The sequence below is a fragment of the Ischnura elegans genome, chromosome 9 (genome assembly GCF_921293095.1).
Source record: "Ischnura elegans chromosome 9, ioIscEleg1.1, whole genome shotgun sequence".
NCBI lineage: Eukaryota > Metazoa > Arthropoda > Insecta > Odonata > Coenagrionidae > Ischnura > Ischnura elegans.
The window spans coordinates 27,114,536-27,127,541 of NC_060254.1; positions in this window are offsets into that span (position 1 = coordinate 27,114,536).

The following is a 13,006-nucleotide window of genomic DNA, read 5'->3' on the forward strand; positions in this document are numbered from 1 at the left end:
TATTTTTTAAGCATCTGGGGGAGGGGGGAGGACACATGCCCCCTAAATCCACCTATGACACCATGTATGTAGCTGTTATTATATAGTCTAGGCATCACATTTGTGAGACCAAATTTGAGGTTTTGGAGCAATCCTTGAGGTGAGCGCCCATGGAGCGTGAGCCGCCACAATCCATGCTGCATACTATGTCTGTCTTGGTAATTCCATTATTAAAACATGTGAACTATTTACCTCAATTTAATGTATCCAATCCATTTTAGAGAGTAATTTAAATTGCTGTTAAACTACTGCATCAGTTACCCTACATTGATTGACGCACAGGCCCACTCCTGAAAACTCAAAAGGCAAGTATGCCTCTGCATCAATGCATATGTTAATGTTCTTTTTTGTGACATGAAAATTGTTAGAGAAGTACTGAAGATATAATGGTGACTATTCCCAAAAAAATGCGTAAAACTTTATTAAGAAATGTGTAAACATCAACATAGTTATCCTGACGGTTCCTGCATACAAGAGTTTAAAAGAAGCCTGTCGACATAATTTGAACTCAGGAATCATAATAAGCCATACCAGGGTGGTTTTCTTTCTTCTCTTCACTTCAAATAAAAATGTAGGTTTTTAAATTAACTTAAAATTTACATGTAGTAATATTTTATAATTTTTATTTCAAATAAAAATGTGATTTTTTAGATTAATTTTTTAATCTCTTTTAATATAATTTTTCTATTTTATTTTATAAAAGTGAGGCCAATTAGGCAGCCAAAAACTTCTACATAAAAAGTACAAAATAGCACAGCCTAAAATGATGGAAATGCACAAAGCCAAATAAAGTTAAAAATATATGGAAAAAGTCAGGAGAGTACCAGAATTTGAACCTGAAATCTTCTGATTCATCTGCCAACACATTATCCATTACATCATTGAACACCTTCTAAGTAAATATGAAGAATTTCATTAGTACTTTAAGATTTCGCTGCAGCTGAGCGATCTCTTTAAATGTTCAATGCTGAAAATTGTGTTTCTTGCTGCCTCTGAAGACCTAGGAGTAGTGGCATAAAACCTGTTTTCATCAATTACGCAGTGATTTTATAGTATGTATAATAAATCATTTACAGGAGAAAATCATAACTATGTAAATGGAGTCCTTTCATCATTGTAACATACTAAAATATTTCTGCAATGTTTCCCAGATGTGGGTTTCAAAATAAGGATGGAAAGCAAGGTTATATTAGCAGGGGGAGGTGTGAATGAAGGGCCCTCAGCTTAGATTCATGATGGGGCACCCCTTACTGGGGCATACGCCCCCTGCCCCCACACCTCACCCCACCCGGCAAATTTTAAGAAATTGTATGAAATGGATTTTTTTGGATGGAAAATTTTGACGCCATTCTGGCTCTAAAACTAGCTCAAATTATAAAAAAATTTGCTATTTCATAAGAAAAAACTATGAAAAGTGAGAACTTTGCAGCTTATATAGTTTTATTATTATAATGGCTCTATTTTCTATTCAGTGAATTTGTTCCTTGAAACCGCACTGAAATCTAAAATAAGTTTCTCCATTAACCCTTTCAACAAAGTGTCAGGTTCCTTATTATCTTATTATTACACATTTACTTATCTCACGTGGGGCAAAGAGTCCCGGTAAATATCACGTAATTTTTTTCCACAAGAAACAATGAAGTAGTCACTCTTGAGATTTTACCTTTACTCACCGGCCATGTATTCCCGTGGATGGAATTGGAATTAATATTCTTTTAACATCGAATGGGTGGGTATTTAAAATAATTATGGTTTACTGGGGTAATTGTTTGAGGGCAGCATGGCCTTTGGGTCAGCGTCCCGTGGAGTGCGGAGGGATTTATGAGGGCGGGATGATACCCCCTCTAGCAAGAGGCAAGTCATCTTGAATAACCATGCCTTTTTACTTTGCTATTTTTGACTAATTTTGACTTCGCTACAGTTTTGGTATGCTCAAGCATATTTCAGGGTTCCCACTCTATCTAAATAATGAAATTCACTGTTATTTCCAGGTTTTCACTGTTTTCCTTCCAAGTTTTCACGGTTTTTTCCAGGTTTTCACGGTCTCAATGTCATCAAATTCATGGTCCGTTTATAAGTCAACAATAGGCCTATCACCAGCCTAAATTAAATAAAAATTAACGTATGCGACATACGCCGAGAATATAAACGCAGCAATAAAAAGTGATATCTGTTATGACGTTAACGTTTGGAAAATTCAGGGCCAACTAAAGGCCCAACCCAACCGCACTCTTGCCCGGACGCCAAATACCATGGCCTCCTTTAATATGCGAATGAACCTTAGGACCTTCTTCCGTCTGAACACCGTAAGTCCTTTTTTAATTCCTTGCCAAGAGATTGTTTTTTGCGCACGTTGTTATTACCGCACAGTAACCAAATTTCCCTTACCTTTCTGAGATAGCGGAAAATATCTATTAAAATTGTTTATAGATTGTAATAAATCAATAAATCAATTTCATATAATTATGTATAATGCACTTAGTTTTAAATAAAAAAAAAAACACCTGCTGAAACGTTATTTTCACTTTTACTTTATTATTCACATAAATTCAAACGAGGTGAGGGTAGTCTATTGAGAGCTATTGCCATAAATTGAAAGCCTATTTGCCGTAGAAATGTTTCCTTAAGTAAAATTCCCATGGCAAACTCATATTTCGAAGCATATGGCATGTGCCCTAATTTTGTGTGGGAACCGAACTTCGAGTTATAAATCAGATAATTTTCGTAAGTGGTTCATTCTGGGTCCATTAGAAATGCAAGTTATATCATTAGTCCTTTTTTGAATACAAGTCCATCCCAAGCTATCACTGTTATTGAAAAGCTTATACAAAATAAGACTTCCGCCATTAAAATGGAAAATATCGGTCAATGTGTCGTCATATAGTACGGACCAATTACTACACTTCGAATATCCGTGTGTAGAGAAATACGTAGACTAAGAGTCTGCGCGTGCCTGACCATGAAACATGATTAACATATCGAATTTGATCAGGCAATCGTAGTATTATTATCAATGTTGAGATATTTTTAAGGTTTCATGGCGAAATTCACAGCTTTTTCCAGGTTTTTTCACGGTAGATGAAATTCACGGCTTATTCACGGTTTTAAGGTTTTCACGGTTGAGTGGGAACCCTGTATTTTCAAAACACACAAAAGGAACTCCTACACAATGGGGAAGTCTGTCAAGTCAAAGGGCTACACTTCATAGGCAATGGCTACTGAAGCTGATATTACCTTTTATTTTTCCATACAAACACTTAGTGCCCCCCAAAAGGAGATTGTAAGGTTATTTGTTTGGTTGGTTGTTAGCCTGTAAGCATAAAATGGACAATGTTTGAACAATAGAAAATATCTGCTTCACTGTCAAAGGGTCAGTATCAGCCCCATTGCTAGTCACTCAAACAAATGAAGTCACCCTTGGCAGTCTCCAGGGGCGGATCCAAGATTTTTTTCTGGGGGGCACAAGGGTCTGACAGGCTAACGATCTTCTCTTTTTAGCCAGTTTTTCAGAGTTCCATGCCAATTACTTAAGGAAATATTTTAGCCTAAAATACATGTTTGATTCTGCAGATCTTCCCTTGTTTAGATATCATCTAATATTATTTAACATACCCAGAACTCACTGCAGAGGGGTGGCTGCACTTAAGAGTTCCACCCACACCCCTCCCTCCATCCAACCAATGAAGGTTAGTGCTATTTACATTTGTTGTCCTTTTTTAACTTTTAGTTTTTGAACACTACTTTTTACTGCGATTTTTTTGGTGAAGTCTGGCATAATGGACCTTGATTTGAGTATAGCCCCATTTCATCCATCTCTGGATCTTTCACCACAAACCTTAGGGGATGCCTCCGTTACCAATTTCACACACCGCTCCCCTGCTTGTGTGTGATGTGGGAAGTAGTAGTAGATTTTGTGCTTAAGTAAATTTTGTGGGCTTACTGTGGGAATTTAACAGCTATCTTACTGTAAAAAACTTCTGTTTGCCAGCACTAACCAAGTAAGATATCATGCATTTACCTGAATGAAGTATACTCTGACCATATCTTACCTTAAATTTGAGAGAAGTGAGTCGTGAGGGTAGGTGAGTTGCCACTTGGTTCCAATCTCATGGGTGACAGATTTTTCAGCATATTCCCTTTCCTTTGTTGGGTGAGTATTGAGTATGCTTCAACTGCACTCTTACACTGCAGCCCCTTGGCCATTTTTCTGCATAAGGGGAGGCTGGATACGACCCTGAATTTCTCTCCATCTTCTCTTCCCTACAGAGTACAAGTAAGTATTATGGTAACCCTTTCCTTATACTTTAACATCAAATTAAAATATAGGCTTTCAACTGAAGTCAAACCAACCTTCAAGAGGAGTAAATTTACATGACAGCGGTTTTATATTTTTTATCATGTATTCAGAGAGATATCACATAGAGCCTTAAAATGTATTCAAAAACTTCATTGACATTGGCAAGGCATAAAGCCAAGAGAAGGGGTCAATATCCCTGATGAATAGGATAAAGAAGGGAAAGGTGGATAGTAAGCAAAGGAGTTCCAGCACTCTGTGTTTCAATCCACTTGCTAAACAGTTAAAAACTTTATATCCAAGCATGGTGCCACTTACATTCGCAATATATTCACAGATCAACTTAGGGAAAACCTGAGGAGAATCGAGGTAATTAGATCAGAGGGCCAAAAGGAGGGACTCTGGAGAGAACACTCCATTCACAAAGTTGTGGTGTTACGTCTTTAAATCTTTCATATTCTCAACGTAAGCCCCAGAAACGGGGAGCTCCGATCGTCTGTCACTATCTGGATGATGGAAAGATTCCACAAACAATTTCAACCTTGTCCTCACACACCGTCAAGCCGGCACTGCGTAATTTGTTACGAACAGGTTTTACATGAGATACATTGTCTTCAGCAGACTTGGAATAGATACACAAGTCGTCAATATATGGATCAACACAATAATATTTCAAATCACCCAAGACCTCATCGATGAGACGAGTGAATATTAGAGGAGAATTTACAAAACCAAACGGCAATCGATCTCGAGTATACTAATATAATCCGAAAGGTGTCACAAAGGCAGTTAATTTCTTAGAATTCTCAGATAATGGTATTTGATGAAAGGCGGAATTAAGATCAAGAACAGTGAAATATTTTGCATCAGCAAGATATTGAAAAGCATGTTCAACAGACGGTGTTGGAAAACTATCTGATTTAACAACCTAGTTTAACTTACGGTACTCGACCACTCTCAGAACCATCCTTTTTAGGCACTAGAAAAGCTGGCGAACAACAGGTTGAATTGGAAACCTCAATCACCTTATCAAGTTAACACTGGATGTTTTTTCATTAGAGTAGCCTTTGGAGGTGACAACGGATATGGATTAGATCGAATAGGAGTTGAATCTAGCAGTTCAATTTCGTAAGTCATGACAGACGTGACTCCCAAATCGTGAGAAATCACGTCAGGATACATTGACAATAAGCCCTTCAAATTATCTTTCAACGCACTTTCAGTGGACGTGAGTACATGTGATTCAGACGAATTACTAACTGGCGCCGATCTAAGCGCTTCGCATTTGTCTGTAAAAGAAAAACAAAAATTGCGGCGCACTTTCGAAACTGACATACGTCGCACCTCAGAGTAAGGATCGACGGCCCAATCCTTACTCTGAGCGTCGCACGGATGATCATATTTGAATTACAAATAAATTCCACACCAAGTAACACGGTAAACGGAATTTTGGCCAAATAAAACGTGTGGGACCAAGAAAACTTGCCGATTTGGACCTTAAGAGGCACACAGGAATTAATATGAAATGGACACAGTAATCAATTCGATGTCAACATTCTTTCGATTTATCTTTCTCCGGGAGCATTTCAGAGTAGCAAAGAAATCTTCATCACGAAGGGAAACTGAACACCCAGTATCTACTAAAGCCTGGCATGACATTTAATGAAGATCAATGGATAGTATTGGCAATCGATTCACACACTTGTCACGGATACTCATCAAACTCACGGCAGGCTGGCTAAATCGTCGTCTTTTGCGACACTCGTTCACTTTGTGGCCAAATTTATGACAGTAAGAACATTAATAGGAAGCGACACTTCACTAGACACACTAGCAGAGGGAACAGAAGAGGCGTTTCTAGAGATACAATGAAAAGTGTTGGAATATTCAGCACAATATTCATCAAATGTTTGTTCTCTTCGCACTGAAATCATGTTTATATCATTGATTTTAATTTCCAAAGCATCATTTTGAATCTTTTCTGCTTCATTTTGAATTTTCTCTCTCTTGGCACTGAAATTTTTTTATGTCACTGATTTTTCATTTCCAAAGCATCATTTTAAATACTTTTTCTCTTTGCACTGAAAACGCGTTTATATGACTGATTTTCAATACTTAATCATCATTTTGAAAATTTCTTTTTTCGCACTAAAATTGCGTTTATTTATTTTTCGTATTTTAATTTGTTTAATTAAATTAATTAGAATTAATTAAATTAATTATTTGAAATTTTAATTTTCGTATCATCCTTAAGATTTTTTCTTTCTTCGTCAAATAATAGCAAGGATTTTCACCTCTATCTAATTATTTTGATTATTCTCTCAACGCACTGAAATCGCGTTTATAATTAAAATGTAATTTTCAAGTGATCAATTTGAATTTTTTTCTCTTCCCACTAAAACTAAACTTACGTCTCCGCACTCGATTTCATTGCAAAGAGATTATAAAACATTAAAATGATGATATAATAGAAAATATTCCTAATGATGAATAGGACGTGTAAATCCTTTTTATAAACGCGATTACAGAGCGGAGAAAAAAAAACAAAAAAATCCGATTTGGACATGACAATTCTTTTTAAAACGCGATTTCAATGCGAAGAGAGAAAATGTAAAAATGAATCTTTAGAAATTAAAAACCTTGATGAGAATGGATTTCAGTGCGAAGAAAGAAAAAAGTCATTATGAGGATTTTGAAAATGAAATTCGTTGTCATAAACGCGATTTCATTGCGAAAACGGAAGAAATTCAAATCATGATTTGGAACTGAAAATCCTTTTAATAAACGCGATTTCAGTGCGAAGAGGGAACAGCTCAAAAATGTGATTCATGTGAAATGTGAAAATCGTTTTTAAAAAGGGCTTTTAGAGCGTAAAGAGAAAACATTAAAAATGATATAAAATGGAAAATCCTTTTCATAAACGCAGATTCAGCGCGAAGAGGGAAAATGTATAAAATGAGGCTTTGCAAAATAAAATCCTTGGCGTAGATATGTTTTTAGTTCATAGAGAAAAAAATTCAATATGATGATTTGAAAAGTAAAATCCATGTTAGAAACGCAATTTCAGTGCGAAGAGAGAAAAAAATTCCAAATCATACTTTCAAAATGGAAATCCTTGTTATAATCGCGATTTCAGTGCGAAGAGAGAAGAATTTCAAAATGATGCTTTGGAAATTTAATATCAGTGGTATAAACGCGATTTGATGAGAAGAGGGAAGATATCTAAAATGATTATGTGAAAATTTAAGTCCTTGAACTAAGTAGAATTTTATTGCGAAATGAAAAAAATTGAAAATAAAAGCCGTATTATAAACATGATTTCAGTGCGAGGAGATAAAAAATTCAAAATGATAATTTGGACATAAAATTGCTTAGTATACATAGGCGGATCCAGGGGGGGGGGCACGGGGGCACGTGCCCCCCCCAGACCCTCAAAAATATGCAAGATATTTAATACGGTCCCATTATCATTGCATTCATTTTGTATTGCGAGGTATCCTTGTGCCCCACCCAGAATAAAATCCTGGATACGGCCTTGCTTGTGCCCCTCCCAGAAAAAAATCCTGGATCCGCCCCTGTTAGTATACACATGTTTTCAGAGTGATGAAAGAAAAAATTCCTAAGAGAAATCCTCTTTATAAACGTGATTTCAGTTCTAATAGAAAAAAATTCCAAACGATGATTATAAATGAAAATCCTTGTTAGAAACGCGATTTCAGTGCGAAAGGTGAAAATTGAAAATGATGATTTGAAAAATAAAATCTTTGTTATAATCTCGAAATCATTTCAAAGAGCTAAAAAAATAAAATATGAATTTGGAAAAGACAATCATTTTTATAAACACCATTTCAATGCGAAGAGAGAAAATTTCAAAATAATAATATGAAAGTGAATATCCTTGTTATAAACTCGCTTTTAGTGCGAAGAGGGAAAATGTATAGAATTAATCTTTTAGAATAAAATCCTTGATATAAATGTGATTTCGGTGTAAATAGAGAAAATCTTCATAAAGATCATTTGAAAATTATTATCCTGGTTATAAACGCGATTGCAGTGCGAAAAGATAAAAATTTGAAATGATTTGGAAATGAAAAATCTTTTTACAAACGCAATTTCAACAGGAAGAGAGAAAATATACAAAATGAAGCTTTTGAAATTAAAATACTTGATGTAAATGTGAATTCAGTGTGAAGGAAGAAACAATTTAGCATGACGATTTGAAAATGAAAATCGCGATTTCAGTGAGAAGAGAAAATAAATTCAAAATGATGTCTTGAAAATGAATATCCTTGTTATAAATACGAATTCAGTCTGAAGATGGAAAAAAATCAGGAGATGATTTAGAAATCAAAATCCTAGTTTTACACATGTTTTCAGTGCGAAGAGAAGAAATTAAAAATGATGACTAGAAATTGAAGTCCTTATTCTAAATGGGGTTTTAGTGCGAAATGAGAAAAATTCAATTTGATGATTGGAAAATGATAATCGTTTTTATAAACGCATTTTCATTGCGAAGATATATGAAATTCCAAACGATTCTTTGGAAAAGAATATCCTTTGTTATAACAGCGATTTCAGATAGAAAAAAATTCAAATGATTATTTGTAACTAAAAATCCATGTTATATACACGATTTTAGTGCGAAGATAGAAAAGCTCAAAATGATGTTTTCAAATGGAAAATCTTTATTATACACGCGATTTCAGCGCGAAAAGTGAAAATGTTTAAAATGATGCTATGCTTTCAAATTAAGACCCTGGACAAAAATGCGGTTTGTGTGCGAAGATAAAAATTTCAAAATGATGATTGAAAAAGTTAAATCCTAGCTTCATTTAAAGAGTTAGTGAATTTTGTTAGTAAAATCCTTGTTGTAAACGCAACAGGGTGGTTTCCTATTATTTTTTTATTGCCTAAATCGAAAGATTATTACTCCTGGAGTACGTATTTCACGCTTTTAGATTTTTAAATGACGATACCTATTTTTTCGCGATTAAATGAAAAGTGAAAAATTTCAAGCGCGCGAAAACGCGACGCGTAAGTAGGAATGATGGGAAAAAGTCGTGCGACGCATTTCTGGTTCCCCCTCCCGCCTTGTGAGGTGACCTTGATCGAGACTCGGAGCGCTGATAGGACGCAGGATGCTAGCGGGTAGCGGAGTACCTTGTTGGCTGGTAGCGCTCGGATTAAAAAAGGTTTATTAATACCTTATCAAATGAAGAAAACTTTCCGACCTTAGCCAGTTTTAATAGGTGATTATTAAGACATGTTTCCCTGAGCTCTGTGCCTCATGCATGCATTGGTAACCTCAGACGGTGTATAAATCCTATCCTCTCGTGTAGAAACTAGGTCCCTGTGCAGTCACGTGGAGTGGAATCGCATGGGCGCCAATCTGGCCTTTTTCAAATGAGGATAAAATTTGACCCTTGCCATTCGTCTAAACCGGTATTTCAAAAACCAAATAATTTGTGTATTATGAATACACTAATGGTGGGTAAGGAATCGCAATCAATGCCTTTCGTTTTCTTTGATGAAGGAAACTACCATATTTCAGCGCGAAGAGAAAAAAAATTCCAAATAATACAATGAAAATGAAAATCCTTGTTATATTCGCAATTTCAGTGCGAAGAGACATAAGTCATAATGATGAATTGGAAACGAAAACACTTAATATGAACGCAGTTTCAGTGCGTAGAGAAAAGAAATTCAAAATGATGCCTTTCAAAACCAAGATCCTTGTCGCGATTTCATTGCGAAATGAGAAAAAATTCCAAATGAAAATCCTTTTTATATACACGATTTCAGTGCGTGGGAAGAATTTCGATATGATGACTAAAAATGAAATTCTTGTTATAGATTCGATTTCAGTATGAAGAGTGAAAAATGTCTAAAATGATAGCTAGGAAATTAAAGTCCTTGATCTAAGTAGGAATTTAGTGCGAAATGAGAAAATATTGAAAATGATGATTTGAACATGAAACCCTTCTATAAACACTATTTCAGTGGAAGCAGAGAAAAAATTCAAAATGATATTTTGGACATAAAATTCCTTGTTATATACAATTTTTCAAAGGGAAGAAAGAAATATTTCCTAGTAAAACCCTCTTTATAAACGTGATTTCATTGCTAATATGGGAAAATTCAAAAAGATTTGGAAATGAAAATTCACGTTAGAAACGCATTTTCAGTGCGAAATGAGAAAATTTTAAATTATAATTTGAAAATTAAAATCTTTCTTACAGTCTCGATTTCATTGCGAAGAGATTAAAAAATTTAAATATTCATTTGGAAATGATAATCCTTTTTATATACGACATTTCAATGCGAAGAGAAATTACAAATTGATGATATGAAATTGAAAATCCTTGTTATATTATACCCGTGCTTTCAGTGCGATTAGGGAAAATGTATAAAAATATGCTATGGAAATAAAAATCCTCGATATAAATGTGATTTCATTGCAAAGAGAGAAACAATTCATAATGATGATTTCAAAATGATAATCCTTGTTATAAACGCGATTCCAGTCCGAAGAAATAAAAAATGTGATTTGGAAATTTAAGTCGACTTTATTAAAAACATTTCAGTGCGAGGAGAGAAAAAATTCAAAATGACTTGGAAATGAAAATCCTTGTTAGAAACGCCATTTCAGTGCGACGAAAGAAAATTTTAAATGAATAGAAATTGAAAATCTTTGTTATAATCTCGATTTCATTACGACCAAATTAAAAAATGACACTCTTTGTTATGCACGCGATTTGAACGCGAAGAGAGAAAAATTAGAAAAGGATGATTTGAAAGTGAAAATCCTTCTTATAAACGCGCTGTTAGTCCGAAGAGGGAGAATGTTTAAAATGATGCTTTGGAAATTTAAATCCTTTTTATGCATGCGATTTTGGTGCAAAGTGAGAAAAAATTCAAAATGATGTTTTGAAATTAAAATCATTGTTATAAACCCGAATTCAATACGAAGAGAGTAGAGATGGGTCAAAAAGAACCATTCTGCCAAAACGAACTGTTCACTGTAATGAACCGGTTATAAAATGAACAGTTCTCTTAAACTCTCTGTTCACTGTTAATTACTGCACTGCACACGTGCGGCGTATTCGGTCCATCAGGTATACTCACCAAGAGGTATTTTGAACTGAGCTTACTCCATCAAGTGCGTGGTGGCTACAATAAATGGCGGGTAAGATGCAGACCATCCAAGGCCACCGAAGTGCGCCATCGACGACCGAGCCCCTCCCCTTCTTTCTCTACCATTCCCCTCCGTCCACGAAAAAGAACACGATTGCCACTGAACGGTTCGAATGGGTGTTCAAAATATAAGGTTCGTTTCAGCCGTTCTTTTTCTCTTTCGGGTATTCTTTGGAGGTGGCCGTTCTTTTCTCGGAGGGTATTCTTTTTTCGGAGGGCGTTCTTTTTTCGGAGGGTATTCTTTTCTCGGAGGGCGTTCTTTTTTCGCAGGGTGTTCTTTTCTCGGAAGGCGTTCTTTTTTTGGAGGCCGTTCGTTTCCTCTGGCGGTTCATTTGGGATCTCGCGTTCATTTTGATTTCGAGTTCATTTGAACATTTGCGTTCGATGAATAGGATGCGATGGTTCAGGATCGCGGTAAATTTACGGGTCGGAATCTGTTCGCAATTTTTGCTATCGTTTAAAGTTAATTTAAACATTAGGTAAAAGCTTTATTTTGATTAGTGATATTAATACAAAAATCTATTTCAGCAAACGGAAAAGTTAAACATATATTCTTTAACTATGTTATGTTCACTACATATTTTGCTATTCAATTATTCGTAATGGAATTAACTTTGAACTGGGTTTATCTGTATTTTACCCTGCGTTGCTTTCAGTAGTCTGAACTGATGATTTTGGGAAACAAAAATTTGGCTTCAACTTTCCTCAAATTACTAAGAATCATGTACGAAGGGCATATTTGTTTCCAGATAACTGACTAACTAACTGACTGACGCTGATATGTGGATACCAGCGTGCCATATGTTAATTCACGAGTTTTTAGCAAATTAGGGCGTATCTGATACAATTTAATCGATGCATATGAGTTTGCCAATCCCCTTGTATCATTCTAATGTTTCTTTCGTCATTAAGGAAATAAAGAAACAAAACCTCTTCAGTAACTTCCTGCGCAATTTCTTGTATCGTTCACCCTCGTATCCAGTTACGTAAAATTCCTGTGCCGTCTATGTTAACAAACAATTGTTTGTAGCGTAGTTTTTGAAAGTTTACTTGGAAACGAAAAATCGACATCGAAGGGGAAGGACTTGGTAGGCACTCTTCCGGAGAAAGTCTACGAAGGCATATATCCATCCTTTTCGAAGGAATAAAGACAAAACGTTTCCTATGGTGATTTTATTTGATGACATTAGGTTTTTCACGTCGCAGCATTTTATGTATTTTATTGTGCCCACTTAGCTTAATTGCACATATATACTTAAGTATTATTAATTAGCTTAATATTTAAATACATATGTTACTGAATTCCATGGGTGTAACATATTTTACTAATTTTTTACATTCCACCTAAAGTACTGATTTAGCAATGAAACATTAATATATCTCACCGTCTTACGCATATCTACTATTGTTGACAGTTAATTGCATCGTTAGAGTTGATACATACCGGACACAGGCTGTAAAGACGAGAAAAAATCGATA